The sequence below is a fragment of the Pseudorca crassidens genome, chromosome 12, assembly GCF_039906515.1.
Source record: "Pseudorca crassidens isolate mPseCra1 chromosome 12, mPseCra1.hap1, whole genome shotgun sequence".
Taxonomy (NCBI): Eukaryota; Metazoa; Chordata; class Mammalia; order Artiodactyla; family Delphinidae; genus Pseudorca; species Pseudorca crassidens.
This window is the reverse complement of record NC_090307.1, coordinates 72,096,656-72,117,946: the sequence shown is the minus strand read 5'-3', so window position 1 is coordinate 72,117,946 and position 21,291 is coordinate 72,096,656. Positions and strand designations below refer to the sequence as shown.

Below are 21,291 nucleotides of genomic sequence, written 5' to 3'. Positions count from 1 at the left end.
CTGTCCTGTGCATCCCTGGCCTCTACTTACTAGATGCCAGTAGCGTCCCCTCCCCAAGTGGTGACGGCCAAAACTATCTCCAAGTGTCCCCTGGGGACACAATCACTCCTGACTGGAAACCAGTGCCTGGAACACAGAAGGCACCCAAGCGTGCACCTAAACAGAACAGGCTTACCCAAGTATACTCCACTATGAAGCTCGCCTACTCTGGGAAGCCTTCCATGATGCCCTCGCCCGGTTAGTGTTCTTCTGGGCTCCCACAGCCCCCCGCACTCACCCTGGTGCAACCTCCTCCAAGGGCAGGAACTGGGTCTTGTTCACTGCCATACTTTCAATCCCTAGCTCGGCAACTGGTATATAGTAGATGCTTAATAGATATTTATAGAACTGACGCAAGAAACAGGGATGACTTATGAAAAGCCCCACGGGGCTAGTTTTGCCTGTTTTAGTTCAGGGCTTTCATCCCTGCAAAGGTGCTAATAACGGTCCCAGCTCTGTTTACACACCAAGCACTAGGCTAAACACTCTAGCCTAGCAGAGTGTTGAGAGAGGGAAACTGAGGCTCAGACAGGTGAGCGCTTGACCTGTGTTCAAATCAATGACTCGGAGGCTCAAAACTCCTGGTTCTATCTCTTACTGATCAAAAAAAGTTACACATGGAAGAAGATATTTGCAATATATATGGCAAACAAGATATCTGTATCCAGAATATATAAAGAACTCTGGGAAATCAATAAGAACAGGAAAGGCAACCCATCAGGAAAAGGGGCAAATTTTAAGAGACACGTCATCCAAGACGTTATCTATATAGTTAATAAGCATGTGAAAAGCTGCTCAATCTCATTATCCAGCAGGGAAATAAATGCAAAATAAAAGTACAACGTGGGGCCACTATACCTCTAAATGGTTTAAAAAAAGAAAAAAAAGAGGATAATACCAAGTGTTAGCAAGGATGTGATTCGATCAGAGCTTTCATGTTCCACGGGTGGGAGAGTAACCTGGCACAATCTCTTTGGAAATACTCTTTGGCATAAGAGACAAAAGCTGACCTTGCACCTTCCCTATGACCAGCAATTCCACCATTAAGGATATATCATCAGAAATGCATCTAACTGTTCACCGCAGAGCACATGTCACGTTCCTGGCAGCATTATTTGCAACCGCCCTCAACCGGAAACCACTCAAATGCTCACTAACAAGAGGATGGATAAATAAGCAAATACAAATAAATCCATCCATGCTGAACAGCCAGGAGAGAAAACAAGCCAGAACTTCACAAAATATGGGTAAATCGCTCAGATATTATGCTGAGATATTAGCCCCAAAAGCCAGTACAAAAGAGAACATAAGCTTTTATGTATGTAAAACATTTTTATGTATGTAAAGCACTTTGTATGTAAATAAAGTACAAAGACAGGTGAAATTAATCTCTAGTAGGAGACTTTGGGATGGTGGTCACCCTTCGTGGCGCCTGGAGGGGGTATAGGTGTCTTGGATGGCGGGTGCCGGGCATGTGTTTTTCTTGATCTGGGTACACACGGGCATGTTTATCTTTTGAAAATTCATCGAGCGGTCCTCTTATGATGTGTGCACGTTTCTGTATGTCTGCTTGACTTCAATAAAAATAGTCTTAAAGAATCACACTTTGCCAAATGCAGCTGGTCATCCTCCCACCCACACACCTTTCCTGTCTGTTCCAGAGGAACACACAGGACTCCATTCATTCATTCAAGGACCTCTGGCTGCCAGACACTCTCCCGGGGCCCGGCTTGGTGCCAGGTGCCAGGGGCAGAAACGTGGATTGAGCCTCGGCCCCCGATTTTGCCACTCACGCCCCAGTGCCTGGCACACATACACCCCAAACCCACACGCAAAAAATGAACCACCAGGCCGGGTGGCTTCTGATCAGGGGCCAAGGAGGTGACGTCTGCTTGTTTTGCTCTCTCTCTCCCGCTTGGTGCGAGAAAGCTTTCAGGCTTTTTCCTTATGCTGGACCAATCCTGGCCATTCTGGCACAGGTAGAAAAGGTTTCGTACTCTGCTACTTGTCTGCCATCGTCTTCCCTCCCTCCTGCCAGGCTTTCCTCTGCTCCCCACAGGCTGATGACTCCTGTGTTGTCGCCTCCAGCCCAAATCTCTCTCCTCGACACCAGACCTGGCCAGGAACTGACTCCGCGTCACCTCCACTTGCCATTGAGCTGGGACTTCAAACTTAACATATCCAAAGCTAATCTCCTCGTCTCTCCCCCTAACTCACTCCACTCCAGTGGTGGGCAGCTCATTATGCCCGGGCCAAAAGCCTCAGAGGCAGCAAGAAGGCCTGACCCCTCTCTGTCTCTTCCAACCCAACCCAACCTTGCGGCCAATCCTGTCAACTGCACCTTCAAAACAGAGCCAGGCAGTGATTTCCTGGATCTGACACCAAAGGCACAGGTAATAAAAGAAAAGAAATAAACAAACTGGACTTCATGAAAATGAGAACACTCTGTGCTTCAAAAGATACTATCCACCGAGTAATAAGGCAAACCACAGAACGGGAAAATAATATTTGCAAATCACACAACGGATAAGGGATTCATATCCCGAATCTACAGAGAACTCCTAAAACTCAACAACCAAAACCAAGCAGCCCGATTCAAAAACTGCTAAAGGACTTGAAAGGACATTTCTCCAAAGAAGACATACAAACGGCCAAAAAGCACGTGAAAAGATGCCCAGCGTCACTACTCATCAGGGAAATGCAAGTCAAAACTACAATGAGATGCCACCTCACACGGATCAGGAGGGCTAGTGTTAAAAACAAACAAAACCCAGAAAAACAGAAGATAACAAGTTGGTCAGGATGTTGAAAAACTGGAACCCTTGGGCACTGTTGGTGGGGATGTAAAGTGGTACAGCCACTGTGAAAAACAGTATGGAGGGTCCGCAAAAAATTACAAAGATAATTACCATATGATCCAGCAATTCCAGGGCTGGGTATCTACCCAAAAGAATTGAAAAGCAGGGTCTCAAAGAGGTATTTTTACTCACAGCATTACTCACGATAGCTAAAATGTGGAAGCAACCCAAGTGTCCATCGATAGATGAATATATCAACGAAATGTGGTAGTTTATACAATGGAATATTATTCAGCATTAAAAAGGAAGGCAATCCTGATACATGTTACAACATGGATGAAGCTTGAGGACATTATGCTAAATGAAATAAGCCAGCCACAAAAAGACAAATACCGGATGATTCCACTTATATGAGGTCCCTAGAGCAGCCAAATTCATAGAGACAGAAAGCAGAATGGTGGCTGCCGGGGGTTGGGGGAGGGAGGATGCGGAACCAGGGTTTGACGAGTACAGAGCTTCAGTTTACAAGATGGATGAAAGAGTTACTGGGGTCATGGATGGTGGTGATGTGAAGACATTTAATACCACTGAACTGCACATTGAAAGATGGTCAAGATGATAAATTTTATGTTGTGCGTATTCTAACACAACAAAAAAAGAGAAAAAAACCTCCCACCAAACCAGAGCCAGAACCCACTTGCTCCACATCACTCACACTTGCTGGGCGTTTGTATTTTGTGTATCCATGTCTCATCACCCTGGACCAAGGTACCGAGGTCTCTTGTCTGCCTAATTCCTAACTGGCCTCGCTGATTCCGCCCTAGTCTCCTCCGTCCATTGTCAGTGAGCAGCCAGTGACTGGATGAACATGGAAATCAGGTCTCGGCCCCTCCTCTGCTCTGAATCTTCCCATGGCTCCCACTTCACTCGGGAGAAGCCAGTCCCCACACGGCCCACAGGCTCTGGAGGCTCAACCCTGCCCACTGCCTTCTGTCCTCATTCCGCACCTGCCCTGCCTCGCTCTCCGCCAGCCACACGGCCCCCTTGCTGTTCCGTACACACATGTGTGTGCACACACACAGGCACACTGCCCGGATGCCCTTTCCCCAGACATCCACTTGGCCTTCCTGTCCTCGTTCATGCCCCCGCCCCATCACCCATTTCACACTGCAACCTGCCCCCACCAACACAGCACCCCAGACCCCCCTAACCTGCACCATTTGTCTTTCCTCCCCAGCACTTCCCAGTAGCTAACACGGCCCGTAACTGACTTCCCATACTTAACTGTCTGGGGTCCTTGAGTGCTTTGCTCGCCAGAGTGGAGCATAATACATACTTAGCACTAAATACTTACTGAACAGAATTCTCGCCCTGGGCCCCTCTCCGGGCCCCTCTCTGCACAGCAGTCTGCACAGAAATACCCAACTTCCCAGGGCGACCTCAACTCACCACGTTATCTCCTGACCTTGGTTCCCTTCCAGGCTTCCCTGTCGAACAAGATCCCTGTGAACCCCTTCCCTTCCATGATCCTGGTCCAGCTCACCACTCAGCCCTGTCCAGCGCCCCAAATCTGGCCCCCGGCTCTTGCCCATCTCTACACAGCGGGCCTGTCACTTTCTGCTTGTACGACACTGCTCAGACTCCCCAAGGCTCCCCACTACCTTCAGGAGGTAATTCTTCACATGGCTTATGGGGGCCTCACCATCTGACCCTGAGCTCTGGCCAAACAGAACTACTATCAGCCCGGAGGGTGGCATGCACACCTGATTTTCCTATCCACATTCTCAGTCTACCTTAGACTCCAGGTGCAGACACCTGACCCGGGCCTGGATAATGATAGCATTCTGCTCCCAGGTCACAGTACCGGTTCAGGGATGGATACATGACTCAATCTAGGTCAATGGCAGCTGGCTAGAGACTCTTGCAAGATCCTCTGGGGAGGCGAGACAATTAGGGTACAGGGCCATTTCTAGTCACCGCTTCAGAGCCTTCCTGAGACTGAAGCCAACCCAAGAAGGTGGTGCTGAGAGATAGAGACATGAATCACTGATATTAGTTGGGCTCCTGGATCCAGCCATGCCTGAAGCCATCACTACCCCTCAACTTTTTACATGAGCCTATAAATTTACTTTTTTGCTTAATTCCATGGAAACTGGGTTTCTGTCTCTGTTACTCAAGAGCCTCAACTAACTGGTACCTACATACCCTCTCCTCATCCTTACCTTGGCCTGTTTGTTATTGCCTTTGCTTAAGCATCACCTTTTCCAGAAAATCTTCCCTGAACACCCAGCCTGTAGTAAGCACTCCACTATGTCTCCCGGTCCCCTATGTCTACCCCTTACCATTCTCTATGATAACTGCTCTTTGCACCTCCTTGAATGTCGGGAGCTCATGGACTGAGGGGTCCTGCAGTCTTAAAAAAATTTTTTTTTCTCTTCCCAACCTTAACACAGAGATTGGCCCACCCAAAGGCATTCATATTTTATTTTTTGAGCTCACTTTGCAGGTTACTAAGTTTCCCCAGGTATCAGGGAGCTGTGAAAAAAAATGCGTTTTGCAGGAAGATGGAGGTGAGTTTAAATTCTCCACCTGTCAGCTTTGTGACCTTAGGTGAGTCACTTAACCTCTCTGAGCCTCATTTTCTTTCCTGTGAAAGAGGAGAGCAACTAAATACACATAAAGGCTTTAATACCATATTGGAGCAGATTAAATACTCCATTAAGGGCGGTGCCTGCTTCCACTTTCTCCCCCAGGACATAAACCCTGCCTTTCCCTTTCATTGTTGCTCCACCACTGGTGTGGGCATCTGTCAACCTGCCTGCTGAGAATGCATTCTCCAGTCTTCTGGGATCTGTCCTTGTGACTGGGGTAGGGCTGACCCCATGCCCAAGACCAGCAGCTGAGGTCTGGTCAGTAAGAGGGGACAGATGCTCATGGATGAGTAAGAGACTCCAGGTGGATGAATCGGAATCAATCCCAGGATTTGCAAGAATTATTAGAGAAATAGTTCTCTTATAGCTGAGATAGCTAAATTAGCAGGATGTATGCCTGGAGATGTTACTGGGGAGAGCATGCCTGAGAAAGAAGCCGTCACAGAAGAAAGCCCATCTGAGAGACAGAGAGCAAAAGAGAGAGCGCTCTGAGACAGTGGAGTACCTGGATACAGCTATACCTGAAGGCAGTCTACCTTTGGACTTAACCATTTACCTAACTCAATAAATGCCCTTATTTTTCACCTTAACTGTTTTAAATTCGGATTTTACCACTCAAAGCCAACTGATACAGACACATAACAGGCTCTTTTTGACCTTTGCACACTTACCATTCAAGTGGTCTTCTCCCAGGCCCCAGCATGACTTTTTAAAAAATTTGTTTTGACAATCTAAGCAACATTGATTTCCAAAGTCTTATTTGAAGACTCACAGTGATGGCTGGAGCCAGCTAACCACTCTCACTTCTGCCCCAAGGGTGTGGATCTGAGTTTTCCTCAAGCAAAACTAACCAGAGAATATCCTTACCAGAGGTCAGAAGGTTGCTCTGATACTTCATGCTTAGAAAGTCTTTGATTAACTTCCCCCTTCCCCTGCCCCTTCATTGTAGTTTATGGCTTTTCTGATTGCATTTCTTTGTTGTAGAGGTTTTGCAGTGGCAGACAGCCAAAAAGGTAGAAAGGCTTGACCAAGAACAAAGCAAGCGGGTAATAAATACTTGCTGATGTAATGTTCCCAGATAAGACAGGTCTTTAGTCCTGAGCGGGGGACAGGGGTGGGGGTCTTAAGAGCACAATTTGCAAGCAGCACATCCCTGGGGATCTAGTTTCCTGGGACATCAACCTGCCCTGCTGCTTCCCTCTTGGGCAAACACAGCCCAGGACTGGGAGACCCTCCTCCCTCTCACGTGCTCCTGAAGCAGGTGGAAGAGAAAGAATTTCAAAGAGCTTCAAGAGCTGCTCAGAACAAGAACACTTCAAAAATCAAAGGGAGGAACCCATGAGGAGAACCGTCTCCTCACAGTCCACCGACTTCTGGAAGCCAGATTCAGAGTGAGTGAATGGCCTTTCCTTAAAGGAAAATGGTTTGGGGCTCTGAGGGGGCCTGGGACCTTGTTGGAGAGTGTCTGAATCTGCAGACTTGCCCAGACATCAATAGGAACAGAGCCAGGGGGCAAGATGCGGTGGAGAGAGTCCCTGAACTTCTCTGAGTCTCAGTTTCCTCATCTATAAAATGGGTGAACAACACAATCCTGATCGCTGTGAATTACTGAGCATGTCTATGCATCAGGCACCACATAACCTTATCTATAATCGTGCCAGGAACTCAAGACATGGTCACTAATATGATCCCCATTTTACAGGTGAGGAAACTGAGGCCCAGAGAGGGGAAGGGGCTGGCCCAAGGTTTCACAGCTTGTGCACGAGCCAGCTCAAGTGCGTCTGGCCCAAAAGCCCCATCTTTCCACCAAATAAGGGCTCCTCTCGATGGCTGCCTCATGGGTCACTGTGAGGGGTCAATGACATCACACACAAAAAGATAACGATGCAGCTGTTTGCTCAGAAACTGGCAAGTCATAGGGATTTAGGTATTTGAGAAATGGATGGATGGAGACACAGAGAAACCTCTTGAGTCCTCATTACCCGCTTCATCTGGGCTCCTGCTGTCCCTAGTCCTAAGTGGAGAAGGTCCCAGACAGCAGAGCTGGGAGACAGTGACGGCAAGCGATCACATCCTTTCAGTAAAGGTGCACACACCTGGGTGTCCTCACCCTCCACAATGTGGGCTTTCCGCCATGGGTCTGGCTGTGCCCACCACTTCCTGCCACACCCCCAGCCCCATGGGGAACTTGCCACCCACCAGCCGACCTCACCAGAAGCGGGCCAGGGAAGAGCCATCCCTTCTCACCCATCCGTGTGGGGCTTTACCCCACACTGGTTTTTCTGGACCATAAGATGAGAAGATGATGTGCTGTGGACCTCCCCGCCCCAAGCAGCCCAGGACCACCCAGGGTCTCCAGCAGGAAGACATGCTAAACGACCTCTGGCATTCAAGGCAAGAGTCCAGCCTTCCCCACCTGCCCCGGCCCCACCAGTTTCACCTCCCACCACTCACCTATGGAGCCCGCAGGCCCCCCGAAGAAGGGCCGGGTTCAAATCCCATCCCTCCACTTCCCCAGTTAAGAGACCCAATTCCCCTCATCTGAAAATGGGGATAAAAATGCACCTCCCTGGAGGGTGAGATGACTTCTGTCCCTAGGAGGCCCTCAGCGGAATACCTGGCACACACTGGGGCATCAGTAAACACTGGCTACGAATATCATGATTGTGACACCAAATGCCTTCTTGTCCCTATACTGTCACTGACACTATACCTTCTTCCTATGACACCTCCCTTCCCTTCTCATCTCCTCTAACAATTACGGTAATAACAATAGCAATAATCACAATTACCAATTGCTGACCAATTGCTGAGGGCCTCTTATTTGCCAGACTGTGCCCAGAGTTCTTCACACGGACCACCTCCTTCCCAGCACATCCTCCTGGAACAATGCCACTGTGATTCCTGTCCTTCTCCTGTGATGGTTAATGGTATGTGTCAACCTGTTAATTGTACGGGCAACCTAAGGGATGCCCACATAGCTGGTCAAACATTCCGGGTGTGTCTGTGAGGGTGTTTCTGGAAAGGATTAACGTCTGAATTGTTAGACGGAGTAAAGATCGCCCTCAGCAATGTGGGTGGGAATCGTCCAATCGACTGAGAACAAAAACGTGGAGGAAGAAATTTGCTCTTTTTCTGCTGGAGATGCACCTGCTTGACATCCATCTCCTGCCTCACACACAGATGCTCCTGGTTCTCGGGACTTCAGACTTGGACTGAGTTACACCACCGGCGTTCCTCGGTCTCCAGCCTGCGGATGGCAGATCATGGGATTTCTCGGCCCCCATAAATGGGTGAGCTAATTCCTGCAATAAATCTCCTCTTAAAATACATCTCTCGGGCTCCCCTGGTGGCACAGTGGTTGAGAGTCCGCCTGCCGATGCAGGGGATGTGGGTTCGTGCCCCGGTCTGGGAAGATCCCACATGCCGCGGAGCGGTTGCACCCGTGAGCCATGGCCTCTGAGCCTGGGCGTCCGGAGCCTGTGCTCCGCGACGGGAGAGGCCACAGCAGTGAGTGGCCCGCGTACCGCAAAAATAAAAAAATACATCTGTCTCTCTATATAGGTCCCATTGGTTCTGCTTCTCTGGCGAACCCTAATACATCTCCCTGTGCATCTGTCTTTCCCCCTAAAACGTCAGCGCCCCAAGGGCAGGGATGGTGTGTCTCGCTCACTGCTGGATCCCCAGTGCCTAGCATGGGGTCTGGCATACAGAAGGTGCTCAATATTCGCTGCATAAATGAGACCCCACTGAATCCTCACAAAAACCTACTGACATCAATGATGATAGTGTCACTTTAAACTGAAGCTGTGAAGGGTACAAATAACTAAGAAAATTACCCAAGGCGGCACGGCACTAAATGGTAAAACTCAGATGTGAACTGGGGCTTTCAGACGCCAAGTTCATACTCTTACGAATTAGGGAAATCTCACATCCAACACAGGGCTCCACCTCGCAACCTGGGAGGCTGCCGGTGGGGCCGGCCTTCTTGAAACACATCAAGGCTGTACTTTGGGGGTAATGTTTCCAAGGGGACCTTCCTCGTGCCATCAAAGCCTGGAGAAGTCGGATCTGAGGGATCTTGTGGGTCACCACGGGAGACTGATGCCCAAGTAACTGGATGACGGGCTGAATGAAGTGAGAGCTGGATTAGGGAAGTAAGTCATGTGATCAGGGAAGTCAGAAGGCTGTGGATTCTGGCTGGGCCGTGGGGGGGTGGGGGGTGGGGGGCGTGGTGAGGCCCAAGCAGGAATCTGTGCTGAGTCTAAAAGGATGGGCTGCGTTTTAGCAGGTGCAGAGGGGAGGGGAAGCACCGCAGGGGGAGGGCAGAGCTTGATCACAGAGGCCTGGAGGTGTGAATTTGCGCTGGAAATTAGGAGACCGGCAAAGGATTCCCCGTAAGCAGAAGTCTGGGGGTGGGAGTGGGGGAGAAGCGAAATTATAATTGTAACAAAAATAACAACAACAGGAATTGTAATAACAGCAAACATGGATATAGCGCTTACTCCGTGCCCGGGCACTGTTCTAGGCAGTATACACGTATTAGCTCATTTAATTCTCACAGCTAATCTACGAGACCGGTGCTGTTATTATCCCATTTTACAGACGAGGAAGCCGAAGCACAGAGAGGTAAGTCCTCGCCTGAGAGCTCAAGGCAGGGAGATAGTGGAGCAGGGTCTTAAGCCTACACTGCCTGGTTTTAGAGCATGCACTACCATGGTGGTTCTCGAACTGGGTTCCCAGACAGCTGCATCCTGCAGCACCTGGGAACCGGTAAGAAATGCAAATTCTCGGGCCCCTTGCAGACCTGCTGGATGGGGGATTCTGGGTATGGGGTCAGCAAGCTGTGTAGAACAAGCCCTCCAGGGGGTGCTGCTGCTTGTTCAAAGGCACTGCACTACCAGGAACCCTCTCACAAGGGGTGGGGAGGCAAGAGGCGGGCGGGGGCCGATCTCGGGGCCTGGAGTCGGGGGAGGAGGAGTATCCCTCAGTCCTCTGCAGGCAACAGGGAGCTACGTCTTCTCCTTCTGGGTTTCCCCAGCGAACCCACAACAGGCCTGTGATTACAACAGCATCCTCCGTGTGACGCAGACCAGGCAACATATAACCAGAGGACTGAGGTTCCCGAGGCCAGGGCAGCCACAGACCCTGCTGAGAACAAGCACGCTGTCCACCCGCTGTGAGGTCAGCAGCTCTGAGCCCAGAGACCCGACCCCGTCTGCAATCCTCAGGACTGTGCATCATCACCTGGAGGGTGTGTAGAGACAGAGAGGACCTCCAGGGAGGAAAAGCTTGCCCAGGGTCCCCCAGCAGGAGGGCAAGGTGGCCTCAAACCCGAGTCTCCCGCCTCCTAAGAGGTGGTTTTCACAGGACACCTACAGAGGGCCACCAGAGCACCCACCTGCTCTCCCTGTTTTGCTGGGGGTCGGGGACCCAGACTCTGCTCTGTGCTCCAAACCTGTCTGCATGATCCTCAGCAAATCACCTCAACTCTCTAGACATCAGTTTCTGCATTGGCGAAAGGAAGGGGCTGGACCCAACCTCTAAGCTGGCTATGCTCCCCCGAACTCTCAGCCCTTAAATATGCACTGCTGGCCTACTGTGTGCCTGGTGCCTGCCCATGGAGCTCAGAGCCTCTCGGTGGCCCAAGGAAGGGCGAAGGCGACATGCCATGGGCCTCGCACCTACTCCTGGGAGCCAGGATCCTCGATCAAACCCAAAGCGGCATTCAGCCCTCTTGCTGTAACCCAGGCTTCCTCTCCGCACCCCGGGCCCCCACGGCCCTGGGGCCAGCTGGGCCGGGCGAAGGGCCCGGGGCCAGGGCTGGATTCCAAACCCTGGACTACGGCATGGCCTCCACAGACCTCCTAATCTCCCTCTCTTCACCGGGGAAGTGGCCCATGCCAAGTCTCCCACACTTCCACTGGGGATGCTTGGCCGCGTCCCTGGGCTCTGCAAGGGCTCTGATGGTTCTGAGGCAGGATATCACTCACGGCCAAAGGAAGTGGGACGGAGATGGAGGAAGGGAAAACAAGGAAGAGCGGTGTTAGGGTGTGTGCGTGTGGGGAGAAGGGGAAGCAGTGTAGGTGGGGGAGGGAGATGACAGACAGACAGGGAGAGATGGGGGAACCAGGGATGCGGAGAGACAGAGGTGGGAGAGAGATGTGGGGAGAGAGAAACAAGGAGAGACAGAGATGAAGGGAGACAGAGACAGGGGAGACAGAGTCAGGGGAGAGACATAAACAAGAGGGAGACAGGGATCGGAGAGACAGACAGGGAGCAACAAAAACAGAGACGAAGACAGACACAGGGCGTGGGGGAGGAGCAAGACGCGGAGAGGGAGTAGCCTGGAACAGGAACCCCAGCTGCCCAGCGAGAACCAGGACCCGCGCCTGCACCACCATGGCTAACGGAGTCCTTCCCCACCCCCACCCCAGGTCAAGGCCCCTGCGGCTTCAGAGAAAGAGCAGAATATTAAGAGGAAGGCTGCTGCTGGTCTGGCCCCCTCCTGCCACGGGGCTCCCCAAATTCCCACCTGCTGAAGACCACCTTCATTCATGACGCTGGCTACAGCCAGAACCCCCTTTACTCTCACCTACTTTTTTTGTTAGATGGATGCAATATCGTTAAAACATTTTCAAAGGAAACTCTACCCCCCAGCTTAAATTAAAAACACGCTCTAATTAAAAAGTAACTGCAAAAACACACGCAAAGGAAGCGATCCTTCTGCCTTCTAGCTGGAGACTGCCGCCTGCCCAAGGACCCCAGGGGGGCCCAGTGGGGGTCTGCTCTTTGTTAATCCACAGGACTCTGGAGAGAAACATCGAGGTAGCACCTAGAGAAGACTCTGTCCAGGGAGTCATCAGAGGGTAGAAGGGGACTTGGAGAGGAAAACTCTTTCATTCTCCAGGGTAAAATCCAGGTTCTCTGACCTGGCCAATTTTAACACCCTCCCACCCCCAACATACACATGCAAACATACTAAAATCTCAGTGCCATGAACTCTAACCTACAAAGCCCACAGTTTTGTGGCTGTGGTTCCCTTCCCCTAGAAAACCTTTCCTGCCTTCCTCTACCCAGCTAACTCCTATTGGTAAATTTATACCCCCTCCTCCAGGAAGCCTTCCCTGACTGCCTCCCATTCTTGTGTCAATGTCCCTCAAAGTGCTTAGCAGCCTGCATGGCCTCCTGCACCGCAAGGCGAAGGGCTAGGCATCCCCCACATCTTCTCAGGACTCAGCAAGGCCCCCAACTCCCAGCATGGGCTGCGAGGGTATTTGTTGACTCAATGGAAGGACAAATAAAGAAATGAAGGTACCTGAGCACCCCTGGATGGGTTGAAATCAAAACAAAAGCTTCTCTGTGCTCCGTAAAAAATGTCCAGGCAGAAGCTCTCATGTAAAAAGAATGAGCTGACCTGGTTCCAACCGGCCTCACCCAGCTCCTGGCCCCCAGTCTCTGGGCCAGCGACCCAATCCCTATGAACCTCAGTTTTCTCACCTATAAAATGGATACAGCAGTGAACTACCCGTAAAGAGCTAAGTACCCTGGAGGCCCTCAAATGTTAACTGCAATCATTCTTTTTATTACCACCTTATACTCACCAAATCACAAAATATTATTACTTGAAGGAACCCAAGAGATGAGTAGATTGAGACTGCCAGACTTTCTGTAAATGGCCCAATAATTGCTGTATTTTCAGTCCTGTGGGCCACAGGGTCTCTGTTGGAACTACTCTACTCTGCTGTTGTAGCGTGGAAGCAGCCAGAGACAAAATGTAAGTAAGAGCGTGGCTGTGTTCCAATAAAACTTTACTTACACAAACAAGCAAATGGGCCGGATTTGGCCCAGGGACTGTAGTTTCCTGACCTCTGATATAGGCTGTCACTGCTCCAAGTGTGGTCTTTAGACAAGCAGCACTGGAGCCTGCTAGGAGCTGGCAAGAAAGGCAGTCATAGGCCCTGTCGCCACCCGACTCAATCAGAATCTACACTTTGGCAAGAGCTCTAGGGGATTCGTGAAAGTGTTTAAAAGTTTGAGAGGTGTGGTCCCCAATTTCCCAGCTCAGCACCTCGGGTCAGAGATGTGATTTACCCTTTTTCTTGTTTGCTGCCTCCACCAGAAGGTGCACTGAGGAAAAAGTGGGACCTGGTGGCTTCCTGAATCCTGCACCCAGCCTCTAGCTGAGAACCTGTAGCATGTCCCTATTCAGCAAGTTACTGAGTGCCCAGTATGACCCAGGCCCAGGGCCAGGTGCAGGGGACACGCCAATTACTGCAGACATCACTCCGCGGCTCTCCGTGCAGTGATGGGATGGATGGATGACTCGCTCGGGCAGCCAGTGGAGTTGGGCAGATCTGGGTTCGAATCCCGGTGTTGTCACTTCAGGCCTGTGTGACCTCGGGAAAGTGACTCGAGTCTCAGTTTCCAGGAAGTGGAGCTGTCAATAACAAAAATGTCTCCCTGGTACCCTGTGAGGACAGGGAGAGGGTATGGGATGGTGTCCCAGCAGCTGTGCAGCTGGTGTGGATGCGCTGGTACACAGACACACACCCGCCAGTGCTCATGGCACAGGGACCTCGGCCGGCCCCAAATAGCTCTGTGGGTTAAGCAGGGACCTGGACCAGGTAAGGCGGGACCCTGGGGCCCAGAGACAGGGGCTCCTCACCCGGGGAGTGTGGGATGGGGACAAGGGTGTGTTAAAAGCCTTGAGGGTTTACAGTGGCAGAAGAGGTATCAGAGGCCTCAGACAGCCTCCAATAACCTAGAAAAGCAGAGCTGGAAAGACTCTTGGAGAACATCAAAACCAGTGGTTTAAAAAATATATCAATTTTTTTTAACTTTCTTTTTTAAATAATTAATTAATCATTTTGGCTGTGTTGGGTCTTTGTTGCTGCGCGTGGGCTTTCTCTAGTTGCGGTGAGCAGCGGCTACCCTTCATTGCGGTGTGTGCGCTTCTCATCGCGGTGGCTTCTCTTTGTTGCGGAGCATGGGCTCTAGGGCGCTCAGGCTTTAGTAGCTGTAGTGCGTGGGCTTCAGTAGTTGTGGCTCACAGGCTCTAGAGCGCAGGCTCAGTAGTTGTGGCGCACGGGCTTAGTTGCTCTGCGGCATGTGGGATCTTCCCGGACCAGGGCTCGAACCTGTGTCCCCTGCATTGGCAGGCAGATTCTTAACCACTGCACCACCAGGGACGCCCTATATTATTTTTTAAAGCAATGGATCTGCTTGTTCAAGTGACACCCAGGCAGGTCCCTGGTGTCCTCAGAGCCCTGAAGGCGTGCACTGGGCCAGGGGGCTCTCGGGGCCAGGGGACCGTGGGGAGCGACCAGGACAGCCCAGGCCATCGATACGCCAGCTTCAAGCCACTCTAGTTTGGCCCAAGCTCTTGAGTTTCCATAAGAAGTGAGACACTGGAATTATTCTCTAAAAATATTTGAATGTTTTCTCGTTTTAAAATACAGCACTAGGGGCTTCCCTGGTGGCGCAGTGGTTGGGAATCCGCCTGCCAATGCAGGGGACGCGGGTTCGTGCCCCAGTCCGGGAAGATCCCACATGCCGCGGAGCGGCTAGGCCCGTGAGCCATGGCCGCTGGGCCTGCGCGTCCGGAGCCTGTGCTCTGCAACGGGAGAGGCCACAACAGTGAGAGGCCCTCGTACCGCAAAAAAAAAAAAAAAAAAGTACAGCACTAGATTGGGATTGACACATATACATTATTGATACTATGTATAAAATAGACAACTGATGGGAACATACTGTATAGCACCCGGAACTCTACTTAATGCACTGGTAGTGTCCTAAATGGAGGGGATATGTGTATATGTATGGCTGATTCATTTCGCTGTTCAGCAGAAGCTAACACAACATTGTAAAGCAACTACAGTCCAATAAAAATTAATTAAAATAAAATAAAATACAGCACTGTGGGAGCTACACAAAAACCAACCTACAGGGCAAAGCCATTGACTAGCAGCTTGCTACAGCCCTACCTGCCCATTCCACAGGTGGGGAAACTGAGTCTCAGAGAGGGGAAGCACCTTGCCCAATGTCACACAGCAATGTGGAAGCACAGCTGGGACTCAGTTGCCTCCAAGCTCTTGTCCAGCCCCCAACTGCTCATGAGAGTAGGGGGAGTGGGGGGACATTGGGGAGGGGGGTAGGAATCTAGTCTTCACAAGCCAAGAACCCTGCTTGTTCTGTCCGTCCAGGAAAGAATGTGGGCAAAGAGGCAGGAAAAGGGATGAACAATTATTAATAACATAATTTTACAATCACATAATATGTAAGAATAATTCTATAATAATGTAATAATAGCAACTGACATTTTCTGAGCGTTTTCTGTGTGCTAGGCATTGAGACAGGGTATCAAGAAGGGGGTAAGATGAAAATTAAGAGTGTAGACTCTGGATTCAAACCCTGTCTCTCCCACTTCCTAGCTGGGTGACCTTATGCAAATTACTTCACCTCTCTGTGCCTCAGCGTATACATCTCAGAGGGCTGCTGGGAGAATTAAATGAGTTCAAGTACATAAAGTACCTAGAACATTGCCTGGCACCCAGTAAGCCCTGTTGACATTTTATTTATAATTATTGCCTCTGGACAGATGGGGAAGCCGAGGCTCACAAAGGGACACGTTCAAGTGTCTCCGAAGATCCTGTCTAACCTTGGGGCCTTGCATTTTGCCCGATAGAAGGGTAGGTATTAGGTTGGCGAAAAAGTTCGTTTGAGTTTTTCCATAAGATGTTAAGGAAAAGGACTTCCCTGGTAGCGCATTGGTTAAGAATCCGCCTGCCAATGCAGGGGACATGGGTTCAAGCCCTGGTCCGGGAAGATCCCACATGCCGCAGAGCAACTAAGTCCGTGCACCACAATTACTGAGCCTGCGCTATAGAATCCGCGAGCCACAACTACGGAGCCTGAGTGCCACAGCTACTGAAGCCTGTGCGCCTACAGCCCAAGCTCCACAACACGAGAAGCCACCGCAATGAGAAGCCTGCGCACCGCAATGAAGAGTAGCCCCTGCTCGCCACAACTAGAGAAAGCCTGTGTGCAGCAATGAAGACCCAATGCAGCCAAAAATAAAAATAAATAAATAAAATAAAATTAAGAAAAAAAATGTTACGGAAAAACCCGAACGAATATTTTGGCCAACCGCAATATTTTATCCCCAATCCCTCCCGTCAACAACTGCAGGAGGTAGGTCCCATTTGCGCTTCTATTCTGCAGATGAGAAAACTGAGGCATAGGAAGGCAGCTAGGGAACCCAGACCCATTGCCCCTAAGTGGACTGGCCGGATTCTAACACAGGCCTGAGCCCTGGAGGATGCTATCACCCAAGCCCACTTTCTGGCCACCTGCCCACCTTCTGGCTACAGCCACGTGGGTCAAAAGTCTGGTTGATGCAAAATTCACTTGGCAGCCAGGGCAGCTGCCCTGCCCTTGCTGCCCACCTTCTGAGCATGCAGGATAACAAGCAGCTTCTCCAGGCGGCAGCCCCAGATGTCCCCCAGGGCACGTGGGCACTGCCCTCTTCGGTCCTTCCCTGCAATTTTTGGCCCAGCTCTCGGGCTGCTCTGAATGAATCATTCCCACAAATCGTCCTCGGGCCGCAGCAGCCCAGGGTGGAGGAGACCCAAGCAGGGGCATGGGAAGGGGCAGGCATCCCAGAACCTTCTCTGGAGCAGCCCCATTCAGGGTGGATGTGTCTGCAGAGAGCAAGGGGCTTTGCAGGCAGTAGGAACGGGCGTTAAGTGGGGAGGCCAGGAGCCAGCTACCCAGAGAAGCTTCCACGCCGCCACAGGGCAAATCAAAGCCACACAGGCCACACCCGGGCTTTCAAGTCGTCAATACCAGCCACTTCTGATCTGCCACTCCTGCTACAAATTGATCCACAGAGTCACGTCGATAAAGCATCTGAACACTTTATGATTCCCAAAGTGGTACTGCATTCAGTCCATGCCCATTCCCCAGCAGGGTACACTGAGGCCCAGCAAGGGGCAGCCCCTTGACTAGCCTCCTCAACCCTGTTTCCGTTTCCCCAGGCTGCCTTCTTCGTGCACAGGAAATTGGGACTTTAAAAGGCCAAGAGAGTGAAAGTATGCACAAGTGAATAAAGCAGGAGGGGCTGGACACGGCCACCAGAAGGCCTGGTCTCCACAGCCCTCCCAAAGGGCAGCTGCCCAGGTGGGAGAAGGCCGGTGGCTGGGACCCGGGAACGCAGAGCCCAAGGCTGGTTGAAGTTCCCGAACCAGCAGGTTATAGGTTGAACCTCGTGAAGAACGGATGACCTTCAAGCCCCTTTGTTATCCTGTGATGCTGCCACCCTCTGACCAAGGATCTTCCCTGCAGCCTGGCCTCATGGAAGGCAAAGAGCATGTGGGAAGAGGTGGGCGTCCCAGGTGGGGGGACGACACCCGAGAGGAGGGACGGGGGTGTGTGTGTGTCCAGCGTGTCACGGGTGGGGCATCTGTCGCTCAGGACTGCTGTCCTCAGGCCTACGGGTGGCAGCTCTGGAAATAAGCAGTGGCTCACTTAGGGTATATCTAAGGGAACCACATGGCCACCAGAGGAGGTCACCTTCAGAATGAGCATAGTGTAGCGGGTGGAACACAGGCAGGACCAGACCCCACTTCCGAGCCAAGGGACAGGCCTTCCCTTAGGGCTGCAGTCTAGGAAACCCACCAAGGGTCTCCCTGGCCTCCACATGGAGCCTCAGCTGTCAAAGGACCCCCGCTGGCCTGGTGTGGGAAGGTCTGAGCTGTCCCCGCCCCCGCTTTACCTTCATCCCATGCAGAGGTCCCTAAAGGCACCACCAGATCCTGTGCTGGGTCCTGGGTTGGCCACTGCGAGCCCCTGGGTTCCTCATGGCCTCCTCTGGTCCCGCTCAGGAACAGAAGGGACACAGTGCACACGTACCTCAGCTAAGAGGCCCACAGGCTTGATCTGTTTCCCTAACTGATGGTTCCAGAGGCATTCCCAGTTACTCTGCTAAGGAGGAGTTTAATTTCATGTGTGTTAGTTTCATGTATGTTAATTTCATGTACGTTAATTTCTAACTAGCACATCAAAGCCAGTGATTTCAAAGATTAGGACTGCTGAAGACTAAATTTGTTTAAGATTATACCCCAACCCTCATCTGCTGCTGCTGGGATTATAAAATGGTGAAGCTGCTTTGGAAAATGTTTTAGCAGTTCCTCAAAAGGTGGAACACAGAATTATCATATGACCCCCCAATTCCACTCCTAGGGCTGTACCCCAGAGAACTGAAAACATACGCCACACAATGACTTGTACACGAATGCTCACAGCAGCACTACTCGTAACAGCCCCGTAAGTGGCAACAACCCAAATGCCCAACAACTGATAAATAAAATGTGGTATAACCATACAATGGAATATTATTCAGCCACTAAAAAGAATGAAATGCTGAAATAAAATAGTAATGAAGTACTGCATAGTAGCATACGGACAAACGCTGGAAACATTCTAAGTGAAGAGCACCAATCACAAAAGGCCGTAGTGCATGATTCCATTTATAGGAAACGTCCAGCACAGGCATATCCACAGAGGTGGAAAGTAGATTAGTGGTTGCCAGGGGCTGGGGTGGGGGGGTGGGGGGACTGGGAGTGACCACTGATGGGCCCAGGGTTTCCTTTTGGGTGATGAAAATGTTCTAAAATTAGACAGTGGTGACGGTTGCACAACTCTGAAAATCCTAAAAACCACTAAATTAAATACTTTAAAAGGGTGAACTGTATGGCATATGAGTTACATCGCAATAAGGCTACTATAAAAAAATTACATGAGATTTTAAAAAAGGTGATATATATATTAAGTAAATAATAGTATCAATATTATACAATTGGGATTCGACGAGTTAAAACGGTTCATTTATAAATGACACAATAAACCCGATTTCACAGTCATGGAAACTGAGGCTGAGTGAGGGGGAATGACTCGCCCAGGCCACATCACTACTAAACCAGAGTGAGTCACACCAAAATTTGTCCAAACACAGAAGCTTGGCCTAACCATCTAGACACGCAGCTGAATGAAGGGATTTGAGATGGGATATGGGGAGAGGTGCCCACAGCCCAGAATGGGGGACAGACCTGCAAAGAGGTTAATAAGTGAGGGAAAGGGCCAGATACATCTGTGGGATTCAAAACACGAAGCACCCAACAATGCCTGGGGAGTGCCAGGGAAGGCTTCCAGGAGGAGGTGCTGCCCAAGGAGGCTTCTGAAGGATGAGTAGGAGTTTACCAGCCCTCCTGCCCCAACACCTCTATAAGACGCATAAAGTCAGGGGTCCTAAGGGTGAGTTTCAGCTCTGCCACATAAGGGTGAGTTTCAGCTCTGCCACATCCTAGCTGTTGGACCTAGGGCCGTGGGCACAAGACCTCTCTGAGCCTCAGTTTCCCCGTCTGTAAAAGGGGAAGTAGACAAGGTGATCAGCCCTTCTAACTACTGCACTCAATCGGATGGTTCCCACCCTTCCTCCCGAGGGGACCAGCCTTTGAGTGGAAAAGCCAGACCTCGACCTCTGTCCCACATAATAATAACAGGCTTTGCCAGGTCAGGCGTGCCCAACCTTGGTGACCAAGCCCCCTTTCCCTTGCTGCCACTCACGTCCCAGCTTCACAAGGCATCTCCCGTTCAGCTGTGCACACTGAGAAGGGGAGGTTACTGGGCGGTGGGATCCTCTGGTCAAATTCCGCCCCCCCTCCTTGCGGGTGACCCCCAAGTTCACCAGGGCTGCCCCTATCCCATGCTCTCGGCGCCCCCCTCCCCAGGCAGCGATTTCTTACCCCCAACCCCTTCACTTTAGATACGCCTCGTAACTCCACAGCAGCTGCAAGTTAACTTCAACGCGTCCCCCGCGCGTCCAGGCGCCCGCGTGTGGGGCGCGCCGGGGAGGGGTCCGGGGCTCAGACAGCGGAGACACGCCGCCTCCCCCCCAAAACACACGCACGCTGAGCGTCTCCCCCGCGCAAGGTCCGAAGCGAGAATCGCGGTCACGGGGGCCGGGTGTCCGCCGCACCCGGGGGAAAGCGCTCGCAGCGCCGGGCGGGTGAGAATCCGCGAACCTCCCGCCCGCCCGCGCCGCCTCCCTACCAGCACCCAGCCGCGGAACCCGAGCAGCTGCGCCGGGCCCGGGAAGAAGCTGCGAGGGCCGAGGGCTCCCCGCCGCCCGAGGCCGACCCGCAGGCGGCCCCCTGCCGGGAGCTGCAGCCCAGGCCCCCCCTCGCTGCCCCGGAGACACCTACCACGAGAGGCACGGCGCGGCAGCCCCGCGTGCCCAGCGACTCAGCGCTCGCCAGCCACCCCGGCCGGGGGAGGCGGGACCATGGCGCCCTGACGTCGCACGGGGGCGGTCCGAGACGTGGTCCCGCCCCCAGGTCCGCCCACGGCCGCTCCCCGCGCCCCCCGTCCCGCCTCCAGACCGCGCTGTGGGGCGGGGCATCCATGGCAGCTGACTGCCCGCCCCGGAAACTCTGGTCGGCCCGCCGGCTTACCCACAGGGCGGGCAGCTCATCGCTTTCCCCACCCCCTGCTACTACTCTGCTTAAGAGAAGTTCCCTCTGTCTACAAGCAGGGGAGTGGAATGATCGCCAAGAAGTGGTGTAAAAGAAGAAAACTAGACCCTGAGCAGAGAGTTTTAATGCTACTGTCTGTAGGAAACAAAAGGAAAACTGGGAAGGGCTATCATACAATTCATATACATCACTGGTTCTCAAGGAGGGTGTGATTTCGCCCTGCGGGCCACCAACCTCCCAGGGAGACATTTGGCAATGTCTGAAGACATT

The 21,291-nt window shown here is 51.8% G+C and overlaps 1 protein-coding gene across 4 annotated transcripts in view; it reads right to left on the bottom strand.

Annotated features, from left to right (window-relative positions):
• TPST2 (tyrosylprotein sulfotransferase 2) overlaps positions 1-20,881 on the bottom strand; it is a 56,215-nt gene extending 35,334 nt beyond the window's left edge. The window contains exon 1 of one of the 4 annotated variants that reach the window (XM_067700396.1): positions 20,752-20,881. The gene's annotated coding sequence lies outside the window, so the exon portion shown is untranslated. Of the gene's footprint in view, positions 1-277; positions 299-20,751 lie in introns of those variants that run through there. The other 3 variants (XM_067700395.1, XM_067700394.1, XM_067700393.1) reach the window with 3 other exon arrangements.
• Between the last annotated feature and the right edge of the window lie 410 nt (positions 20,882-21,291).